Here is a 12902-nt window from a genome sequence, read left to right as displayed (position 1 = left end):
TTATCGTTCTGTGTAATATGGTGAACGATTTCAGGTTAATGATAAACAATCTCATTTATAGTTAGTCGTTAATTGTTAATAATCGCTCTGTGTAATAGGACCCTAAGACAAGAGGAAGAGGTCAGGCTTCAAAGAATGGCACAGCCCACAGAGTCTCGAGACTCAACCCCATAGAGCTTGTTTGCGATGAATTGGATGGGGTTGACCGACAAGTACAAGTATGTTAGGATGAAATGTCTGACCAATATCTGAATGCAGTTGTAGAAAGAATGTCTCAGCTGTGTAAAGTTGTTTTATCAGATAGAGGTGGCTTCTCTAGAGTCAAAAATCTACAGTTTGTTAGTAATAAGTAGTGATGAGCAAATACTATTCAATCGAATAGTACGATATCCGAGCTATTCGACTGCATTCGAAAGCTTACGCAGTAAAAATTTTATTCACCCTCCCACATCCCCTGGCGCTATGCAGGGGGGAGGGACAGGCAGTAGGAATAGGCAGGATTTAAAAAAACAGACTGTGATTGGCTGGCTAAACAACGTCACATCCTGAATCTTAGAACAGTCATTTCAGATTTGTGTCAGTTGCTTGTTGGAGCTAGAGAGGGACAGACTGTACACCAGGGAGAGAAAGCTTTTAGGTGAAGTTAGGTAGGAAGGGACCCCCAAAAGCCCTTGTTAGGGTGCCCTGCCCTTAGGCAGTGTGTTCAGACATTTACTGATCGTGTATACGGCTGTATACTGTGAGTGCGGGATAATACCTGTTATCTTGCTACTACTGATTTTTCGTTATCATTAATTTTCGTTATTACGTATTTTACACTGCACCTGACCTGATAAGTACAAGAGTGCGTACTTCTAGACCAAAATGTACAATTATACTTTACATTCATAATTTGTTTGTGATTCTTCACCGTACACTTGGGAAAATTGGAATGTTCGCTCATCACCAGTGTTAGATGCAGCCAGGCATGCTTCCCCTGCTGTCCCATATGCATCCAGAGGTGTTGGCATCATTTCCTGAGGCGTCATTGGGCACTCGGTGACCTCCTAGTGGTTGAATATTGATTTCCAGGTCCCAAGTATTTTTCTCCCATAAACTATAATGATATTCGATATTCCTACGAATATCGGGAGCTATTCGAATTGAATTTCGAATTATCAAATATTTCACTATTCGCTCATCTCTAGTAATAACCCATTTTTTTTTTATTTTTTTTTTAGCTAAATTAATGTTTACTTCTTCGCTTTCATTTCCAAGTACATTTGAGACAATAAAGGGGGAACTCCGGAGACTCAAAAAAATAAGTTTTTGCTAATACTGTACATTGCTTTAATAAAGTTATCTATACATATACACACACCTGTGGGGTGGCAGCAGAAGAGGGTGACAGAGGTCCCTCTGCGGTCACTAATGTCACCACTGCTGTGATCAGCGCTGGGGCACAGCACTATACAGACAACGGCCTATGGCTGCCCTGTGTCTCACAGACTGCATCAAGCATCTATGGCAGGAATGAGAAACTTTTGGCCAGCCAAACCTCTCTTCGGCTGTTCAAGCATGATGGGGATTGCAGTTTTGCAGCAGCTGAAGGGCCAAAGATTCCTAACTCCTGATCCGTGGGATGTGAAACAGCCACATGCCAATTGCTGTGGGTCCTAGAGGCAGGGAATGCAGGATTGCAGCTACCTAGTGTATGTGTAACAACGGAAAAGTGCCTTTAAGTTTCACACACATTAAGAAAACACATGAATTAAAGAATTTATTTAAAAATAAAATCCAAAAGTAAATGTATAACTACAGTACAGTTAGTACAGTTATAGTCTCATAAAATTAACATTTACATCTAACAGGAAATGCAACCGAACCACCAAAAGGAGCAGCAGGTAACAACCTGAACTGAGAACTGGATGAAACTAATGTGGGAATGATCACTTCCCACCCAGCACGACCACTTGGCTTCTTAGTTATGTACAAGACGCAGAGGATCAGAATTGCGTCCGGAGTCATGCAGGAACGGGGACAGGTAAGGATACAGCTTCTCGGTGAACGTGGCCCTGAATGTGTAGATAGCTGTCATGTCATCAGCGTTGTAGAAGGAAATCTGACCTCCCTCGTAATCAATGTAAACCCCGATTTTTTTTGGCTTGGACTTCAGGACCAAGGTCTTGGAAGGAGACTCCAGAGCCTTGTAGGCGTTACCATTCCTCAGCCAGATGGCCCAGTAGCCGTTCTTGGGGTTCAGCTTGATCTTACCCTTGCGGTTACTGGACTCGCTGGCCATACCAACATCCCAGGCAGTCTTGTCTCCCACTTCCACCTCCCAGTAATGGCGGCCAGAATCAAAGCCCTCAGAACCAAGCACCAGGATACACTGACTGAAGCGTTTGGGATTGTCGGGGAGTTGGAACTTAGTGTCTGCATATCTAACACTGGTCAGGCCATCTGAAAGGACCAAGTTGGGGTGCGCAGTGGCAGGGTCTAACATCATAGGGGATAAGTCTACACAAAAAGAAGCAATAAAAAAAAAAAGAAAAGGCGTAAGAATGGTGTTAAAGTCAATAAATTGAAGTATGTTAATGAGGCAGCTCAGTAATATTATGCACATCTACAGTCTAATAAATCTGTCCAGGACAACATCTGCATGAAGCTTACACATTCTTATGCTTATAAATACGCTTTCTACAAACATACAGGCGTAAAAAAATAAAACAGTGACAATAAGTCATAATAGTAAACTCACCTGCCTGATGTAGGAGTAGGTTCAAACCTAATCTTCTGACCCCACACCAGAGTATGTTGGAGAGGGATGCCGACACAGCCAGATATGTGGCCGATGGGCCCATTAACTTGAATAATCAAAGGACAGTCATATTGTGACTGTGTACTAGCCCTGGAGAGGAGGTTGTTTGTGGTTTAGCACTTAGCCTTGGATAAGAGGTGACAAGCTATGATGGGCAATGCACCTGTTGGCTGGGACATGAGGTGCTTTGAAGCCAAAAGAGTCACCATCACTGCTAGGCAATAAGGGCTTCAGCTGGGAAATGGCTCTTCCTTTCTGACCTTTTCTGGGCAGGTACAGAAGTTAGGGTGTCACACGTATGTGAAAATGATGTGCACAAATATCCGAGACACTCCGTAAAACTGTATCTGGCAGGGTTACCAGAGATTGAGTAGGTGCGATGCAGACCAGACACAGGGGGATGAGGGAAGATGGTACAATGGGAACTTTCAGAGAGAGAGAGAGAGAGAGAGAGAGAGAGAGAGAGAGACTGAGAAATACGTTGAGCACGTAACCACGCAGTCTACCAAGCGCTCAATCCTGGTGGTGTATGGGATACCCATGTGGAGGGGGTTTGGCTCCTGTAGTACTGAGTGGGCCGAGATACCTCCCTTGCGTAGAGGTTTTTCCCCATTACAAGTTCATGTTCTTATGTGCGCTTCCCCAGTAATATTTGGGTCACACTATAAAGGTAAGCTGGGAGCTCAAAGTCTCTAGGTCGGGAACATACGGGCCCTATATTAACCCCTTCAAGACTAAGCCTATTTGGGCCTTAAAGGACAACTCCCACAAAAATTTTTTTTTGCTCATTTAACACACATTACAAAGTTATATAACTTTGTAATGTGGTTAAATACCCGGCCTGGCCCCCTTCCCCCACTTTCGGACCCCCGACCCCCCACCCCGGAAGTTAAGGAATGTATACATTACCTATTACGATCGTCACGGTCCTCTTCTCCGGGGCGGCATCTGGTGACGGCGACGTCAGAGCCGAGGGGCGGTCCGGGTCTTCTTCCTCCTCGGCGTCTTCATGCCAAAGCGAATGGGGATGAAAAGGCTGCTGGTGCACATGCCGCACCAGCAGCCTTTTCATTGGCTGGAGCGCATCACATGGCTTCCAGCTTGCTCAGCCCTGATTGGCTGAGCTTGCTGGAAGCCATGTGATGCGCTCCAGCCAATGAAAAGGCTGCCGGTGCGCAAGCACACTGGCAGCCTTTTCCATCCCCTGGACCCGGAAGTTGGAGACATCGCTGGATGGCGGAAGGCGGCGACGGAGAGGCGGACGGCGGGCGAATCGAGTGGCGATTGTCACCGGAGAGATGGTGAGTATGGTGTCTGTGTGTGTCTGTGTTTTGTTTTTTTTTGGGGTCCCGCGGTAGTTGTCCTTTAATGACCAGGCTCATTTTTCAAAATCTGACCTGTCTCACTTTATGCGCTCACAGCTCAGTGATGCTGTAACGTATGCTAGCGATTCTGAGATTGTTTTTTCGTCACATATGCCACTTTATATTAGTGGCAAAATTTGGTCACTACTTTTGTGTGTTTTTTGTGAAAAACATCAAAATATCATGAAAAATTAAAAAAATTAGCATTTTATGAACTTTGAAATTCTCTGCTTCTAAAAAAAGAAAGTCGTAGCACATAAATTAGTTACTAAGTCACATTACCGATATGTCTTCTTTATTCTGGCTTCATTTCATAAACATATTTAAATTTTTTAGGGTGTTATGGGGCTTAGAAATTTATCAGCAAATTATCACATTTTCGTGAACGTTTCCAAAACTGATTTTTTTAGGGACCAGTTCTTTTCTTAAGTTGATTTAGGAGGCTTGTATACTGGAAACCCCCATAAGTGACCCCATTTTGGAAACTTCACACCTTAAAGAATTAATCTAGGGGTATAATGAGCATTTTAACCCTACAGGGGCTGGAGCAAAGTATTCACTATTAGGCCGTAAAAAAATGGAAAATTAAAATTTTCCAATAATATATACGTTTAGAGTAAAGTCTCTAATTTTCAAAAGGAACATGAGAGAAAAAGCACCCCAAAATTTGTAACGCAGGTTCTCATGAGTACTACGGTACCCCATATGTGGGCGTAAACCACTGTATGGGCACACAGTGGGGCTCAGAAGGAAGGGAGCGCCAATTAGCTTTTCCAATGCAGATTTTGCTGAAGAAGTTTCTGAGCACCAGGTGCGTTTGCAGCGCCCCTGTAGTGTCAGCAGAATAGAACCCCCCCAAAAGTCACCCCATTTTGGAAAGTACACCCCTCAAAGAATTCATCTTGGGGTAGGATGAGCATTTTGACCCCACAGGTGTTAGAGGAAAGTATTCAAAATTAGACCGTAAAAATGAAAAACTCGAATTTTCCCAATAATATGTTCGTTTAGTTTGAAATTTCTCAATTTCACGAGGAACAAGAGAAAAAAATTACCCCAAAATTTATAAAGCAGATTCTCTTGAGTACAACGGTACCCCATGTGGGCGTAAACCACTGTATGGGCACACAGCGAGGATCAGAAGGAAGGGAGCGCCAATTAGCTTTTTCAATGCAGATTTTGCTGTAGAAGTTTCTGAGCGCCAGGTGAGTTTGCAGTGCCCCTGTAGTGCCAGCGGAGTAAAATCCCGCCATAAGTCACCCCATTTTGGAAAGTGCACCCCTCAGAGAATTCATCTTGGGGTAAGATGAGCATTTTGACCCCACAGGTATGAGAGGAAAGTATTTAAAATTAGACCGTAAAAATGAAAAACTCGAATTTTTCCAATAATATGTTCGTTTAGTTTGAAATTTCTCAATTTCACGAGGAACAAGAGAAAAAAATTACCCCAAGATTTATAAGGCAGATTCTCTTGAGTACAACGGTACCCCATATGTGGGCGTAAACCACTGTATGGGCACACAGCCGGGCTCAGAAGGAAGGGAGCGCCAATTAGCATTTTCAATGCAGATTTTGCTGAAGTTTCTGAGCGCCAGGTGCATTTGCAGTTCCCCTGTAGTGCCAGCGGAGTAAAATCTCCCCATAAGTCACCCCATTTTAGAAAGTGCACCCCTTAGAGAATTCATCTTGGGGTGTGGTGACCATTTTGACCCCACAGGTATTAGAGGAAAGTATTCAAAAGTAGACAGTAAAAATGAAAAACGCGAATTTTTCCAATAATGTGTTCCTTTAGTTTGAAATTTCTAAATTTCTTGAGGAACAGGAGAGAAAGTTCACCGCAAAATCTGTAACGCAGGTTCTCCCGAGTAGAACGGTACCCCATATGTGGGTATAAACCACTGTATGGGCACACAGCCGGGCTCAGAACGGAAGGAGCGCCAATTTGGTGGAGCAAAACCGCAGCTAGTATCGGTTATTAGAATAGCGCAGTTACTAAAATACAATAAAAAAATGAGATTACAGGTAATGTGGGCTGGTTACGGACAGTCTGGGGCCAATTAGCATTTTCAGTGCAGATTTTTCTGAAGAAGTTTCTGAGCACCAGGTGCGTTTGCAGAGCCCCTGTAGTGCCAGTGGAGTGAACCCACCCCATAAGTCACCCCATTTTGGAAAGTGCACCCCTTAAAGAATTCTTCTTGGTGTGTGGTGAGCATTTTGACCCAACAGGTATTGGAGGAAAGTATTCAAAATTGGCTAGTAAAAATGAAAAACTCGATTTTTTCCAATAATATGTTCATTTAGTTTAAAATATCTAAATTTCACAAGGAACAGGAGAAAAAATGTACCACAAAATCTGTAAAGCAGGTTCTCCTGAGTACAACGGTACATCATATGTGGGCATAAACCACTGTATGGGCACACAGCAGGGCTCAGAAGGGAAGGAGCGCCAATTTGCTGGAGCAAAACCGCAGCTAGTATCGGTTATTAGAATGGCGCAGTTACTAAAATACAATAAAAAAATGAGATTACAGGTAATGTGGGGTGGTTACGGACAGTCTGGTGTGGTTCCAGGTAATCTGGAGGTGGTTACGGGCAACCTGGGGTGCTTATGGGTAATCTGAGGTGGATATGGACAACCTGGGGTGGTTACTGGTAGTCTGGGGTGGATACGGACAACCTGGGGTGGATACGGTGAACATGGGGTGGTCACAGGCAACCTGGGGTGGTTACAAGCAACCTGGGGTGGTTACGGGTAATCTGGGGTGGATACGGTGAACATGGGGTGGTCACAGGCAAGCTGGGGTGATTACCGGCAACCCGGGGTGGTTACAGGCAACGTGGGGTGGATACGGACAACCTGCTGTGGTTACAGACAACCTGGGGTGGTTACGGGTAATCTGGGGTGGATACGGTCAACATGGGGTGGTTACGGGCAACGTGGGGTGGATACGGACTTGGGGGGTGGGGGGGACATCACTTTTTATCCCCTGTCACCAATCATTCATGGTGACAGGGGATAAAAAGTGCCGGGCTCCACATGGCACAAGCGATCAGCGGTATATAGTATATAGTATATCGGGGGTCCCGATGACTGCCCCATGCTCTCCGCTACCTCCGGTGGCGGAGAGCATGGGGCTTTCATTCATTTTTATTTTCTGATCACTGTGAACAGACATTAGTCTGTTCACAGTGATTGCGGCGGCCATCTTGGATCTGATGGCCGCCGCGGGGAGGGAGAGGGTTAGTGACCAGCCCACTAGGGGGGCTGATCTGGGGTCTGATTGACTTATTTCTTTTCCCCCCGCCGTGGATTCACGGTGGGGGGAGATGAAATGCAGTACAGCGCCGGCCCGTTAGTGACCGCCGTATCGGCGGCCACTAAGGGGTTAACTGCCGGGATCCGGGCACGGCACGGATCTCGGCAGTTGCGGCGGGTGCCCGGCTATCACTGACAGCCGGGCCCCGCCGGGGATGACAGGAGTGCAGCTCCTGCGCCCCTGTCATCCCGTGGACGTACCGGCACGTCCATCTGCAGGAACTGTATGCAGATTTGGACGTGCCGGTAAGTCCATATGCGGGAAGGGGTTTAAAAGGGGTACTCCAGCTGGGACCCTTTTTTTCTAAAAATGCCCAGGGTGGAGGTGGGTGGAAACAACATCCACTTGTCTTTTTTTCTGAGTGGAAACAACATCCACTTACCTCTCCGGCTCCAGCACAGACACCAAATTTTGCCACTCTGGGCCCTGGCCGCTTCCTGGTCTGCCACGGGACTTAAGACGTAACATGGCAGGCCACTCCAGCCATTCAGTGGCAAGTGGATGTTATTATTTTCACCCCCCCCCCTCCCAGACATCTCCTGTCTCACCTCTAGATGTTCTCTCCCCTCTCACTCAACTGTGCGAGGCCCAAAAGCGGAACTACCAAGGTTTTGCATCCTATCCAAACACAGTATATTTTAAGGGAACAGACAGAAACTAGTCTGACATCCTGACGTAAAGCCTGATGTGGGGCAGAAAACAAGGTAAGAACCTTATGTAATTTAACCCGTGTGCTGATAATAACAGCTTTAGCCTTCACAAGACTTTTTAAGGTTTCCCATGATGTCTGGCAGCAGATAATTTAAAGGGGTTATCGTATTTTCTGGCGTATAAGTCGACTTTTTAACCCCAAAGAAATCTTCTCACAAGTCAGGGGTTGTCTTACACGCCGGGTATGGTCGGCGCATACAGTGGGGGGAGCTCAAAAACGTCCACGACCCCCCATATGTGGCGACCACTAATATATATATATATATATATATATTATATATATATATATATATATATATATATATATATATATATATATATAAACAAACAACACAATTCAACTCACCTGTGACCTGTTCCTGGCAGCCACGCGTCTCCCGTCATGTTCCCTGCGCAGGAAGTGTGATGCAGAGACACTTCCTGTGCCGAAGGTCCCCAAAGCTCTCCCAGCAGCCTAGCGTCTCATCGGAGAAACTCAAGAGTCGCTCGGCTGCCGGGAGAGCTTAGGAAGAATGACAGAGGCGCCGGAAGTCCTTGAAGTCTCTGCGATTCTCCAGAAGCTCTCCTGGCAGCCGAGCTTCTCCGATTAGACGATCGCTTTGGGGACCTCCGGCGCAGGCAGTGTGCATCACACTGCCTGCACCGGGAACATGACTGGAGACGCATGGCTGCCGGGAACGGGTGAGTTTTTTTTCTTCAAATTCAGTTAACCTCTGCCTGACCGCAGCAGGAATCCAGCTAGTAAACCCTACTGCAGTCAGGCAGGGGTTAACATTTTTCAGCGTGTAAGATGAACCCCCCAAATGTTAGTGGCAGCAGAGGGGCATTGTTGCCCCTCAATGGAAGTACATATGTAAATGAAAAATTATACTTTTTTTTAAAAAAAAAAGTTATTTTACAAAAGTAATAACTTTAAAAGCGCAGTTTATTAGCAAAAAAAAAAAAAAAAAGGATTTTTGTTCAGTCTCTGGTGTATCCCTTTAACCCCTTAAGAACGGAGCCAATTTTCGTACTTTTGTTTTTTCCTCCTCATGTTTATAAAGCCATAGCACTTGTATTATTTCACCTACAGACACACATGAGCCCTTATCTTTTGAGCCACTAATTGTATGTTGCAATGACAGGACTTAATGTTTTGCATTAAAGTGACTCTGTACCCATAATCTGACCCCCCCAAACCTCTTGTACCTTCAGATAGTTGCTTATAATTAGGGATGGTCCGAACCTGCAGAGGTTCGGGTTCGTACGAACCTGAACTCTCGGCAATGATTCCCGCTGTCTTCCACCTCCATGGAGAGAGTGGATACAGCCGGAGGACCGCCTGGAAAACTGGAATACAGCCATAGCCATAGGCTGTATCCCAGTTTTTCAGGCGGTCCTCTGGCTGTATCCACTCTCTCCATGGAGGTGGAAGACAGCGGGAATCATTGCCGAGAGTTCAGGTTCGTACGAACCCGAACCTCTGCAGGTTCGGACCATCCCTACTTTTAATCCAAGATCTGTCCTGTCCTGTCCTGCGGTCCGTTCACCAGGTGATGCAGTTATTCTCATAAAAACAACTTTTAAACTTGCAGCCCCGTGCCCTACGGGAGTATCTGTGCCCTAACTTTGCACCACCCCTCCGTCCCTCCTCCCCACCCTCTTTACCATTAGGAATGCAACTGGAACATTTACTTCTGTTTGAACATTGCACAGGTGCCTTAATGATCAAGCCCATGTGCTGTGGTAACACAGCTGATGAATAGGCTAGGTTCACACTGCGTTTTAAGCATCCGTTTAACGCATCCGTTTTTGCAAAAAACGCATGAAAAACGGATTGCAAAAAACGGATTCATTTGTGTGCATCCGTTTTTTCCATTGACTTCCATTATAAAAAAAACGGATCCGTTTTTTTTGACGGACCAAAAAACGTTGCTGACCCTATTTTTCTGGACGTTAAAAAAACGGATCCGTTAAACGGATGCTGAAAACGCAGTGTGAACCTAGCCATAGCAGGCAGTCTGCCTGGAGCATTCCTAATGATGAGGAGGGCGGGAAGGAAGGACAGAGAGGTGGTGCCATCCTAATGCACACACAAACTATGCCACGGGCGTTGGACACAGGGCTTTAAGTTTAAAAGTTGTTTTTTATGACAATAACTGCATCACCTGCCGAAAGGACGCCAGGACAGCTCTTGGATTAAAAGCAGCTATCCAAAGGTACAAGTGGTTTGGGGGGGTCAGATTGTGGAAACAGAGTCACTTTAAATATGCTGCGAAACCAGAAAAAATTTGCTCTGTGAAATTGAAAATAAAACATTTTTATGGGGGGGGGGGGGGGGCGGGGGGGGTCGGGTTTACGCCATTTGTCCTATGATAAAACCGACATGTTACATATATTCCTCAAGTCGTTACGATTCCAATGATATGCAACTTGTATAACTTGCTTTATTTGAAGGTTTTTAAAATATTAAAATCTTTAATAAAACTAAAATGTTCCTTATAATCGCTCTATGACCATCCTTGTAGCGCTTTTATCCTTTGGTCTATGGGGCTTTTTCTGGATTTTATGTGACGTAAAATCAGCAATTTCGCACACTGGAATTTCTTTGCACTTACGCAGTTTACCGTGCGAGATCAGGAATGTGATAATTCAATAATTTGGGCGATTCTGCACATGGCAATAATAAAAGTTTCATTTTTTTTATTTATCAGAGTCATTATGTCGCTGAGGCCTGGGGGAAGGTGTTAAAGTGTCGTTAAAACTTTCAAAATCTAAAACAGTAGATGTGATATATAAGCAAGTTTGCCACTTACATTCATTATTCTTTCTTAGTTATCATGGAGAACTGGGAATTTCCTGTTTTCTGACTTTTTTTTTTTCCCTTAAAGAGTCAGAAAACAGGAAGCCCTGTGTATCCCAGGCCATCTGAGCGCTCACAGAGAGAAGGCAGTCATGTAACTGATGGACATATTGAGTCGGAACTCTCTGTACTGGCCGGAATTCCTCCTTTTTTTTTTTAATCAGTTAGAAAATCTGCCTTCAGGAGACTGGACCTGGATTTCTGGTAAGTATAGCTTTGTTTTACAGCATAACAACAACAACAAAAAATAATGAATGTACATTGCAAACTTGTTTTCACATCCCCTGCTGATTAAGATTTTGAAAGTTATAACGACAGTGACACTTTAAGTCATTGGGGCTTAAGGGGTTAAACTGTATACTACAGTGGGAAAATTGAAATAGATATGCCTATATCTGCTGTACCATAAACAGAACCACAGGCTGTGATGGAGGGGTAGATGACTCTCACTCTACATGTTCACTATAGGCAACCTTACGATAACAAGTACTTACATGGAACAATGAACGATTTCATCTGCTTCCAAACAGAGTACTGAATGGGACCCTGAAGGTTCCCTGACAAAGATCCTTGGAGAGAAGAGTGTTCCGGATACCATCACATCCTGCTGCTCATCCTGACACCTGAACAGAGAGATAAACATCAGCACAAATCAATCAAAGGCGTTAGAAATCAAACTAGAAGTGATATATATGTGCTAGAAACTTACTTATCGATGAACGACTTGATGCCCTAGGAGGGGAAAAAAATTATCATTAGAACTACACAAGATGTATAGGAGCCGGCACTGTGAGCCCATAAAGCTACCCAAGTTTACTGTAGGCGATGGCACTTACAGTGAGAAAGAGATGGAGTCCGTATCGTTCATTCGCTCGTTGGCCATAGTAATTGTCTCTTTTATGTTGTCCTGGTTCTCCTGCATCTTCACCATGTTGGCCTCCATTTCTTTCAGCAGGCTTTCTCCCTGTTCCTGAAGCTGATCCAGAAGTTTCTCTTCTCGCTCCTTTAAGAACGATTGCAGTTTCTCAAACTCTGATACTATATGCTCCCTGAACTCGGACACATTGTTCTGAGGAGAAACAAGATAATAAGAGACTGAAACCACCTGTCGACATGAAGGCGTTAGTTACACAGATGCAGGGGCCGATCTCTCACCTTGTGCTGCTCCACCTTTCCTTCTGCTCTTCGGTCAGCTGTTCTGTCACCTTCAGGGCTTCTTCTAATGGAGCCACAATGGCCGACAGCTCTGTCTGGAGATGAAACATTACATGTAATGTTCATCACTATGGGTAACATTTCACAGAGATGGCATGCAGAATATACTGCCCTGCTACAGAGCACAGGGGGATAAAGCAGAGTTCACAGCACTGACTATGGTGTAAACTAATTCAGTGAGCTCTCAAAATATACCAAATGTTCTAATGCACAAAGCACATCTGCCCTCTCATGCTCCTATGCAAGACAGTGTTGTCAATCATGTGTAAGACGTGTGTGATGTCTGAAGACAGATCTCTAACAGCGCTATTACATGGAGTGATGATGTTCACAATCAGATATCTTCCCATGTAAAATAGACAGCGATCAGTTGATGAGCGAGCAAACTCATTAGCTGATTCAAGATGTAAAGAAAATGACTTATCATTGGCCGATGGCCACGTAACGGTGTGAATAGCCAATTACTTGGCCAACAACTGATTAAAGGGCTGTGATGTCCGTGCCATCGGGCCATCTAATAAGGCCTTAATGCAGCAAGATGGCTGTCAGTACAGACATGAAGATATGTAGGCAATATTGTGAATACAAAGAGCAACACTTCTGATGACAAGTTTTTTCAAGCAGGAACAATGCTAACTAACCTCGTTGGAGGTGAA

At 44.7% G+C, this 12902-nt stretch overlaps 1 pseudogene; it reads right to left on the bottom strand.

The window, feature by feature from the left end:
- Positions 1-1746: 1746 nt before the first annotated feature.
- LOC138801871 (nuclear factor 7, brain-like) overlaps positions 1747-12902 on the bottom strand; it is a 25409-nt pseudogene continuing 14253 nt past the window's right edge.

Source organism: Dendropsophus ebraccatus, chromosome 9, assembly GCF_027789765.1.
Source record: "Dendropsophus ebraccatus isolate aDenEbr1 chromosome 9, aDenEbr1.pat, whole genome shotgun sequence".
Classification (NCBI taxonomy): Eukaryota; Metazoa; Chordata; class Amphibia; order Anura; family Hylidae; genus Dendropsophus; species Dendropsophus ebraccatus.
The sequence above is the reverse complement of the archived record's forward strand: the minus strand, read 5'-3'. Positions and strand labels throughout refer to the sequence as shown.